This window comes from Podarcis melisellensis (genome assembly GCF_964234715.1).
Source record: "Podarcis melisellensis genome assembly, chromosome: 2".
Taxonomy (NCBI): Eukaryota; Metazoa; Chordata; class Lepidosauria; order Squamata; family Lacertidae; genus Podarcis; species Podarcis melisellensis.
In genome coordinates this window covers 63,163,491-63,174,044 of record NC_138529.1, presented here as the reverse complement: position 1 = coordinate 63,174,044, position 10,554 = coordinate 63,163,491, and positions in this window count along the sequence as shown.

Sequence of the window (10,554 nt, the reverse complement as noted above, 5' to 3'; positions counted from 1 at the left end):
ATCAGCTCCCAAAAGCAGTTCTACAAAGATGGGCTTTGCTCCTAATGGCTCCTAAAGGTTCAGTGTATTTCCACTAGTAGTTTGTTCCACAGTTCCTGAACAGCCAGCATCATGCTCCTTCCTGTGGCTGATCTAACCCAATGATTGTACTCAAGGTAGGGCATTCTTTGAACCAAATTGTATATGGGAAATGAGAGCTATGATCAGAGCTGTTCTCTTGGATATAGAAGTCTAAGGCTATGACAACCAGCATCTTGAGTTGAGGCCAGAAGCTTACTACTGACTGAATAAGTTCCCACTTTCTCACATTACCCACAGAATTCTGCCCCTGCTACAAAATTCAGACATTGTCTTCAAGGTCAACGTCACATAAAGCACATTGCCATGGTCAATATGCTGTGTTTGGGTGGGGGTCAAGGAAATCAGGGTGAGGACAACTCTATCTTTAAACTCCTAAGATGAGTAAACTGTCTTGGACAAAGAGAGCTATAACTTGGAAAACACTGTTTGGTGTTATTGCACCCTAAAGCCAAACAGCTTAGCAGCATAGTTTAAGGTCAATCTGGGCCAGGAAATAAGAGGTTTGCCAAGGTGGCTGCTGTTAGGCACACATTTACTTTGTTCATTTTCTCCAAATGTCGGGTGGGTGACCTTTAAATATTTGGGGTTCTGCAACTTTCCATCCCATTCACTTGGAAATACAATTTACTCCTTGAATAGAACTGGTATACAATGCATTTCTTGTGTCTAGGTTTTGGGCTGTTTAGGAAGAAATTGCTCTCGCAGCATAAGGTATATGGGGGGATGGGCAAAACTTTTTCAGCTGGGAGGGGCACATATGCCAGTGGTTGGAGGGGATAGAGGAAGTGGGTGGAAAAATACATATATAGTTTACAGTAGGCAAATTTTGTCACACTCTGACACACCTGTCTTTGATCCATTTTAGGAAAGCAAGAAATAGAGGCTAGAGCAGCCTTAAATTGCCAAGGTCCACTCCTCTGTAATTGCTCCTCTATACCATGGTAACTTTCCAATGGAGAGTATTGATTGGGTGTAGGTAATGATTGGGGTGTAGCCTAGGGAGGTTCCCAAGTATCAGAAAAAAAAGACCTGACCCTCCAGGCTTGGGGTTGCTCATCCCTCCTGCATGGACACATTTTGGTCATCACTATATCCATTTATCCTATTTATAAGAAAAGATTTCTTCCTTTCCAGCAATTAATTACCCAAACAGATTGATGAGATTTGAAGGTGTCAGTTAAGTAGGCACCATAGCTGCTGTGCTGGTCTCAAGCTGGCATCACAAATATAGCAATTAACCAATAAGGCTGAGGAAACTGAAAGCTAAATTATGATTCACCAAGGGAACACTTTATTTCTGTGTATCTGCTGGTGGCAGGATCCCCCTCCCGCTCCTTTGTGTCATTCAAGGATGTGCAGTTTTGGTAAAGTTTGCACACATTTCATTTTGCTGTGAGCAAAGGACAAAAGGTTCCGAGTTCTGCCATTCACTGAAAAAATAATGCACCTTAGCAAAATTTCCTTTGCTAAGTGGGCAGAGTGCAATGGCCATTTCTAGCAGCTGCTATTCAGAGGTATACTGCCTCTGACATATTGGACAATACTTGAACCTATTTCAAAGTGAGCAGATGTCACTTTGCCATCGAGGTCAACTGGCTATTTGGGGGCAATGCTTCCTGACAATGCAAATACTTCCACCCTCTTTTACATCAGGCCCTGGAAAATCTTCTGAAGGATTCTGCCTTTCCAAACTGACAAAAAACGTTCGTGAAAATCACCTAGCTTTGGCTCAGCCCTATCTTGAGAAACATTAAAAAGAATTGAATAAAGGCAGTGTTAATCAGAAGCATGTGCTATTTCATCTCACCTCAAACACTCATAAGAATGTAGCTAATCACACTAGTTCAGATTTCCACCAAGATACGTAGCTCACTGAGTGACTCAGGGACAATCACAATTTCTTCAGCCTGTTTGCCTCTTTGGTTGTTGTGAGATGGGATAAACTCCATGTCTATTACCCTGATCCTCCAGAACAAAAGGTGGGATATAAATGTGGTAAAGAGTGGTGGCTTTTTTCTAAAAATGATGTAGAAGCAAATTGCTTATCCTATCAAATTGTAATTTTTTTGTAATGATATTAAAGTGTACAGAGTAAGACATGCACAATTCCCACCTCCAAATTCCCTTGGGACTCGACCAAAACACAAAAACATTTACTTGGGTACTTTGCCTGTAACATACCTGTCAGAAGTCATTTTAACGTAGTATCATTTCAGCAGCCTATCATTTTCTGGCCCAACTGGTGCTAGGAAGGAAGGAAGGAAGGAAGGAAGGAAGGAAGGAAGGAAGGAAGGAAGGAAGGAAGGAAGGAAGGAAGGGAAAAGGTTAAATGTTTTTGAAGAGAGATAGGTGGAGATATGGAACAGTTTTCTTATAATTAAATGGTTGTTGTGTCTCTAATAAACTGCTTCAATATTGAAGCTCTTTACGCAATCCCCATGTACAGTGAATGTGCATGGGGAAAGTGGAGTAACAACAGGAAGCACTAATCATACCAATGATCTGTAGGATCCCTGTTTTTAAGCAATATGCATAGGCTCTGTTTACACAGCTGAAACCCCTGCAAACTCACCGTCACCACCCAAAATCACAATAGATTATATTCAGTGGTGACTGTCTTACTAATGATGGGATATTTGTCATTAGAACTGGGAGGAATATTTCAGCAAACCCTCAGCACTTTCCCTAAATCAGTGCCAGAGGGTTTCCAGAACTTTGGAGCACATATACGTGGAATGGAAGGTTCTGCTGAAGGGTTCTTCCTTTTCTGCCAACAAGTCCTCTTCCATCAGCTGACAGTCAACATTGGCTATCATCCCATATGCCTGAACAACACCAGAGAATTCTAGTCAGCTGGGTATGTCTATGTGACAGCCAGATGAATGTGCTCTTCGTTAAATACTTGCTAGACTTGTTCTTAAATCCTGCTCATTTGTTTGGCTTGCATATTTTCTCTAGTCTCCAAATAATCCTCATTCTATAATGTTTGTTAGCGTTCTCAAGCTATGATTTGACAAACATTTCTACAGAACACCTGCCTACCCACAAAATCTGGCAAATACGCCAAAAGCGACATCGATCCCCTGGTCCTTAAATGCCGAAGGAATTGTTACGGTATTTCTTCTTCCTAGAGCGACAGTTTCATTACCATTCTTTTAAACTTATCTCTTTGATAAGTGTTCTCTGAAATACCACAATTTAAAATCCAACCAGTAGGTAGGATTCATTTCTTTTTGTGTGCTAGTAAATTAAGAACTACCTTTAGAATTTCATTTTTCTTCCTATTTGGTTCCCGTTCATTGCTGAGTCATAATCTTTTGGCACCAGCCCTTGCAGTGGGAAGTGTGTTTCTGCTTTTGTTCTTTTTTATTTTTTTAAATAAGACGCATTGTCTTTTTAAACCTCACTATTGGGGGCAGAGATTGCCACCAACTTGCTTAGGTCGCTTGCAACAGTGGCACTTGACTCCAGCACTCCTTTGATTACTACTATAAATGCAACTTGCTATTTTCCGGCTAAATGGAAAAACAAATAGAAGTACACAGAGTCCTTGAAAATACATGCTAAAGGGATTTATTTTATTTTACTTTTTAGTGTTAGCTAAATAATTGTGTCAGATTTGGACCATAATCAAAACTTCAGATAGCTACATAGATAAGAACCCCTGATTTTTTTTTCTTTTTGAGGGAGGGTGTTTCTTCCTGTGCAGACAAAAAGTTTCAGAAACACTTTGAACGCTTTCTATAAAGTCAAATAAAGATTGAGGCAATTGTTGTCTAACACTGATGTATGAATCGACTCTTGTTCCTCATTTTCAGCATCAAAAGCAAACAGTTGGGGGAAAGACCCACATGTGAAACAAGATAAAAGGGTGCTGATTTCTTCATTTTCTTCTTCCTTTTGCATAAAGAAAGGAGTATCAGCAACTTCAATAATTCAAACAGCTTTGCAAACACCATAATTACCATCTGGCTTAGAAGTTCCTATGCTGCTTTGCAAACACACAGGGGTGGGGTGGGGGAACAGGTTGGGTTTCACAATGAAATGGCTTATCTTGGCCTTTCTCAAAGTCCAAAGGGAATCAAAGCTTTGCAATGGAGAAACTGAGCTGAGGAAGTAAACTACCAATTTTCTGTCTTTGCAATGTTCACTGCTGTATAACAGAGTTCTTTTTATCATTAGTTGGTGGATGAATAAAGGGAGGGGGGAGGAGAGACCAAGCAGAAACACTTTTGCAATTTTCATTGTTTTCCCAAAACTTGTACAATGTTTGTAGATTTTACCTTCAGCCTATCCGATTATGGTTACCACTTTTCCTTGGCTGCATAGGTGGCACTTGTAAGGATTCAAAGTAGAGTATGCAATTCACATTCTGAAGTTCAAGAAAGGAAACACTGTGTTAATATTTTCATAGTGTTTTGGAAGGCTTCTGGTGCCATCTTGCCGTCTGATGTGACATCAATAAAACCTATATACTGTACTAATTGGGACCTCCTTCTAAGAGTGTGGATCTTTAAGCAGTCACAATGGGACAGTCCAGTCAGAAAGTTCAGACAAGCACTAAGGCTTGAAGAAGTACAAAAATCATTAGGAAAACAAACTCTAAGGGGAGCCCCCAACCCAATAGCTCTGTGAGGCCTGAGCAAGCTGACTAACTGTGGATGGAGACAAAGTAAAGTGGCTGAACAAGAATGGAGTTTCCTGGAAGAGCGACATGGCCTGGCTGGTTGAAAAGCTGAACAAAAGAACTCAACACCGAAATATCCTGCTGCAGGTCCCACTTGGAACAAGGCTATCAGTGAAGGTTTCAAAAATTGGGGGAGAGTTGGTTTCTAAGATATGCCAGCCTCAGACTGTGGGGGGCTTTAAAAGAATGAACCTTTGAAGTGGATCTAGACTTCAGTTCTAGATTTGAGTATTTTCATGAAAGTGGCCGCCTGACAATCCTTCATTGAGGGTTTTTCTAAAGGTAGTCCATCATCACCTGCTAGAAATTCTCCAAGTTCAAAATTGCAAAAACAAAAGAAAATGAAAGCATGGTACTTAAAGCTGGCAGGAAACATATTTTTTATCCATCACCAAGAGCCAGCCTGCCTGGTTTAGACTTGCCTCCCTCACTGAGAGGAAAGATGATAATGATTACTGAGAATTCATATGAATATTGGTCCACTGGTACCAAAAAGAGTAAAACATCACTGACTACAAATACTTGTAAACCCTTTCCCATTATGACCACATTTTAATGGCCCACTCTGAAGTAATTGTGTGGACTTTTTCTTACTCCAAATTGGTCACTCTTTTGGTGTTGGGGCTAAACCCTCTAATAATTTACCTATGAAAATAGTCCCTCCTCCTGCTGTTGCTGAACTGAAGCATTCTTCCCAAGGGCTGTGAACTGAAGCATTCTTCCCAAGGGCTGTGATTATGAAATGTCACTGTGGTAACAATTGGAGACAAATACATTTTTCTCTGTGTATTATTTTTCCCCTCCCTGCTCCATCTCTTTGTTCTGAATGTCTCTTCCCCACCCCACTGGAATAATGAGCAGAGGAGGATATAATGACAAGAGCAAGCATCTTGTAAGGGGGAAAGGAACTACTTTTCCCATAATTTGTGGGGAATGTAACACTGTCAGTTGCTCCAGCTCTGTTAAGTGTTGTTGTAGGCAGTAGCGCCATTTCTGCCATGAGCAGCCAATGTATATGAGCAGGGCAAATTAGCGGTGCTCCAAGCAGGCCTTGAAGCAGCCAGAAAGCAAGACTGCCATTGCTACAGCTGCTACCCAAAGAGAGAGCCTCTCCAGTTGAGCTGTTCATTGAGCATTCTTCCCAATGTACAGAGATTATGCAGGGGTTATATGATGCCTGCTCTTGAATGAGCATCTGTTCTGATGGGTTTACAGGGATGCTATACAGCAGTGAGCATTCATCCTGATGTGCTTGCACAGAGATTATACACCTTCCCATCAACTGATCATTATTAACCCTTTTCAATTCACTTTTTATGTTTTATGAAGTTTTTGTTTTAAAGTGGATTTGTTGTGGTAGGGCACTTTATCTGTAAAAAAAAATAAAATCTAAATTTTTGAAATGCAACTGAATCCAGCACCAGGAAAAAAAGGGACAGCGTGGAGGTGACCAGAGTCTCACACCACAGACCGCTGGTCATGCAGATTCCCTGAGCTGTAATCATGGGAAATGCTTAAGAAGACATGCCTCAGCCTTTTCAGATTCTGACACACAGTGATAGGGGAAAGCTGAGTATTTTTCTTTTGTGCTGTGTTAATAAGAGATGGCTTGCCTCTGATAATGATTTTTTATCACACTTCTCCTAGGCCTCACTAAAGGTCAGAGCTGTCCACTGAATGCTGAAAGGCTAATTTGCTTTGGAGTTTCACATGTAGAGATCCTCTGTTCTCAGAATTCACAAGAAGTGCTCATAGAAGTGCTTGTAGAGCAGGCCTAGGCAAACGTGGCCCTCCAAATGTTTTGGGACTACAATTCCCATCATCCCTAGCTAACAGGAACAGTGGTCAGGGATGATGGGAATTGTAGTCTCAAAACATCTGGAGGGCTGAGTTTGCCTGTGCCTGCTGTAACCAAGCCTAGCAGTTTCTTGTCAAGCAATTGGAAAACTGGGGTGGGGTGGGTGGGAGGGATCAAAATAGTATGATTGGTATGAAAGATTCTTCATTTAATCAAGAATAATAATAAATAATTTATTTTTATTATTTATACCCCGCCCATCTGTCTGGGTTTCTCCTGCCACTCTGGGCGGCTCCCAACTGAATGTTAAAAGCACAATACAGCATTTAACATTAAAATCTAGGTACTATACTCATTATTGCCAAAGGTCTTGCACCACTAAAATAGTAGATTGGCTGTTGTTGTTTTAGTGTTAGCCATGCAATATTTGATAGGGCCCGTACACACAATTAAAGTGTGGTCATTTATGTATTGCCAAAGAAGGTATACATCACCCAAAAAGAGATTTTGCGTAAAATGTTGCGAATTGAGAGAGAAAGAGAATTTGTAAAGGAGTTTTTATTTATTGAATTTATATCCCAACCTTTTCAGTGAACTTCATGGCTGAGCAGGGACATGAACCCTGGCCTCCGAGGTCCTAGTCCAACACTCTAACCACTACATAGGCTGGTTGCCATTTTTTGTCTTGGGAGACAATGGAGGAGTGTGCCTTTGGGGTTGAGGTCAAACTTTTGTAAGGTTGCAGCTCTGATGCAGACTGATGTGGGAAGAGACATGTTTTGTTGCAGCTGGGGCAGATGTAGGCTTCCAGTTGTGCTGCTGTAGATGCACCATAGTATTTCTTCTCTCTGTGCTTCTCCCAGAAGTCATTCCTCCTCTGGTCACTGCTATGGATACATGATTTGACAATCTTACTCCAAGCACTGCAGTCATCTGGGTTCATGTTGCCAGCCTTCATGTTATGTTTGCAGATACCTTTGTAATGCAGAGTTGGTGTGCCAATGAGTCTGGTGCAAGAAGCCAGCTTCCTGTAGAGCACATCTTTGGGAATCCTCCCATCTTCCAATCTGTGGACGTGACCAAGCGTAGATGTCACTGAGACATGAGTGCAAACGTTTTGGGAATGTTGGCTTGGGAGAGCACATATTTGTTTGAAATTCTGTTCTGCCACCACACACTATACTCCCTCAATTACTATAACTGAGTTTGAAATGCAATGTGTTTTATCATAGTGGTGAAGGCTGATCACGTGACCCATCGTTCAGCCCAGACACTGAGGTCCAGCTTTGAGGGCCTTCTGGCAGTTATCTCACTATGAGAAGTGAGGTTACAGGGAACCAGGCAGAGGGCCTTCTCGGTAGTGGCGCCTGCCCTGTGAAATGCCCTCCCATCAGATGCCAAGGAAATAAACAACTATCTGACTTTTAGAAGACATCTGAAGGCAGCCCTGTTTAAGGAAGTTTTTAATGTTTGATGTTTTAGCGGCTGGGGAAACCCAACCAGATGCGCACAATATAAATTATTATTAACAACAACTACCATCATCATCATGTGCCTGCCCAGTCTGCTCTCCAGTTGCTATCTGATGCGCAACTCTGAGGCCCCTTAAAGAACCATGAGAGGGGAGAGCAAGTGTCTTGAGGTTGTGGATCTTAAGATAGAACTTGCACATCTTTAAACTGGTTTCAGAACGGATAGGCCTTCAAATAGACTGTCCTCTGTAAAGATGAACACTTAGCCACTTTGCCTGACACATGCTGAGAAGGATGTAAGAACAGGTCTTTGTAGTACTCCAACTAACATTTCAGATGGTTCAGGAATTTGTGTTAATGCAGTGGTCAGTATATCCAAAATCTCGTATGCTGAAAGACAGCAGCTGGCATCCAACTGTGGCCTCCCGCCAGCAATGTGGACTTTTGCTCACACAACTCCCTCTTATCCCCTCTTCAGATCCCTGCATGCCCCTCAAATATGTTTCTCAAGGACCATCACAGCCTCTCACACACTCTCAAAATATGCCCTGGAGGATTGAGGAAACCTTTGGAGAATATTTGGAGGTGGGGGAAACTGCAATGGGGATGAAAGGAAGAGGCAGTCCCATGTACGATTTTAGATATCACCTAGGAGCTCTTCTAACTGGGCCATTAGAATGGATAGTATTTAAAGGCTTGATTTGCACCCTTCCTCACCTGAGTCTCCTTCCAGCATCTACCACACTTTGAAACATTAGGCAGTCTAATCATTTTTTCCTGAATAACACGATTACTGCGGGAAAATAAATTAGGTCAACTTCTAGGTCAACCACACTGAAATATTTACACATTAAAGAGATTCTCTCAGTCCCCTTGATCCTTTAATTACCCAGTCTCAAACTTAGGTAGTTGGGGCTTGTAAAAATGGCAAGATAAATAGGAAGATAGCATCATGGTGTATGTAATAAGCAATTAAATTTGTCCATTTTTCTAATCAGAATTGTAAATTATTCAGTTATGCCATTTTCTCTTACTCAACAGGAGTAACTATTTAACACAGGCACTTACATTTAAATTGCTCAATTCCAGATTTACCATGAGTTGTACTGAAAGTTAACCCAGCACCCAAACCAACATCATTCAAAATAATATTCTGCTTTCACACTGAATAAATCTTTACAGCCAGGTACCTTAAAATACTTTCCCAAAATGAACAAGTATCATTATCTTCCTTTGATTGACGGGGCAATTGAGATACAAAGTAGGTACTGTGAACCTAAAAGGTTATTCTGTAGACATGAAAAGCAGTAAATTAATGTACCTTAAATGTGAGATTTCAAACACAACCAGGTTCATTTAATTGTGCTAACATTTCCATTTCTTCAGGCACATACTGTCACAAATAGCTGACTATAAGTGGTATTGTTCATCTCAAGGAAATTCAGAGGAAGTTGGGTGCAACTTTTTGAAAGGGAAGCGTATTGATTTTGTTTTTTTTCCCCTCTGATACTGGACATCACAGGTAGAGAGAGTGCTCTTGTGCTCAGGTCCTGTTTGCTGGTTTCCCACAAGCATCTTGGTGGCCACTGTAAGAACAGGATGTTGGACTAGATGGGCCATCGGCCTGATCCAACAGACACTTCTTATGTTCTTATATTGGGAATTTACCTCAGTCCTATTCTAGTAAAGGTAAAGGTACCCCTGCCCATACGGGCCAGTCTTGACAGACTCTGGGGTTGTGCGCCCATCTCACTCAAGAGGCCAGGGGCCAGCGCTGTCCGAAGACACTTCCGGGTCACGTGGCCAGCGTGACATCGCTGCTCTGGCGAGCCAGAGCCGCACACGGAAACGCCGTTTACCTTCCCGCTGGTAAGCGGTCCCTATTTATCTACTTGCACCCGAGGGTGCTTTCGAACTGCTAGGTTGGCAGACGCTGGGACCGAAAGACGGGAGCGCACCCCACCGCGGGGATTCGAACCGCCGACCTTTCGATCGGCAAGCCCTAGGCGCTGAGGCTTTTACCCACAGCGCCACCCGCGTCCCAGTCCTATTCTAATGAGGTCATAAAATTATTTGGTTCAGTCCTATTGCAATGAGGTTGTAGAAACAGAAAGAATGAATAAGTCAATTCTACTTAGGACAAAGGTTGAAAGGTCATAGTGTGTAGAGCCATTGGACTGAATCTAGCGAAGACCTTATCTGAGCAAAGCAGCTTCCACACATCTAACAAAATATCCCCTCCTTGTCTTCTCCCCATATGCCCCCTGTATCCCCACCTCAATCTACTACCAAAAGGTTAGGGTACAGATTTGGTGGTTGCAGAGTGAGGAGAAAGACATAAAGTTCCACTGTACAAGCAAAAGTCATTCTGCTCACACCACAGCTTAGGCAGGTACAACCCAGTAATTGTGGTGTTTAACATGAATAGTATTTAGGATTGCTAGGCCTTCAACAATCCAATTCATAAGGCTCAGGGGAGAGGCCTGCTGATATGGCACAGACACCAACTCCTGAAA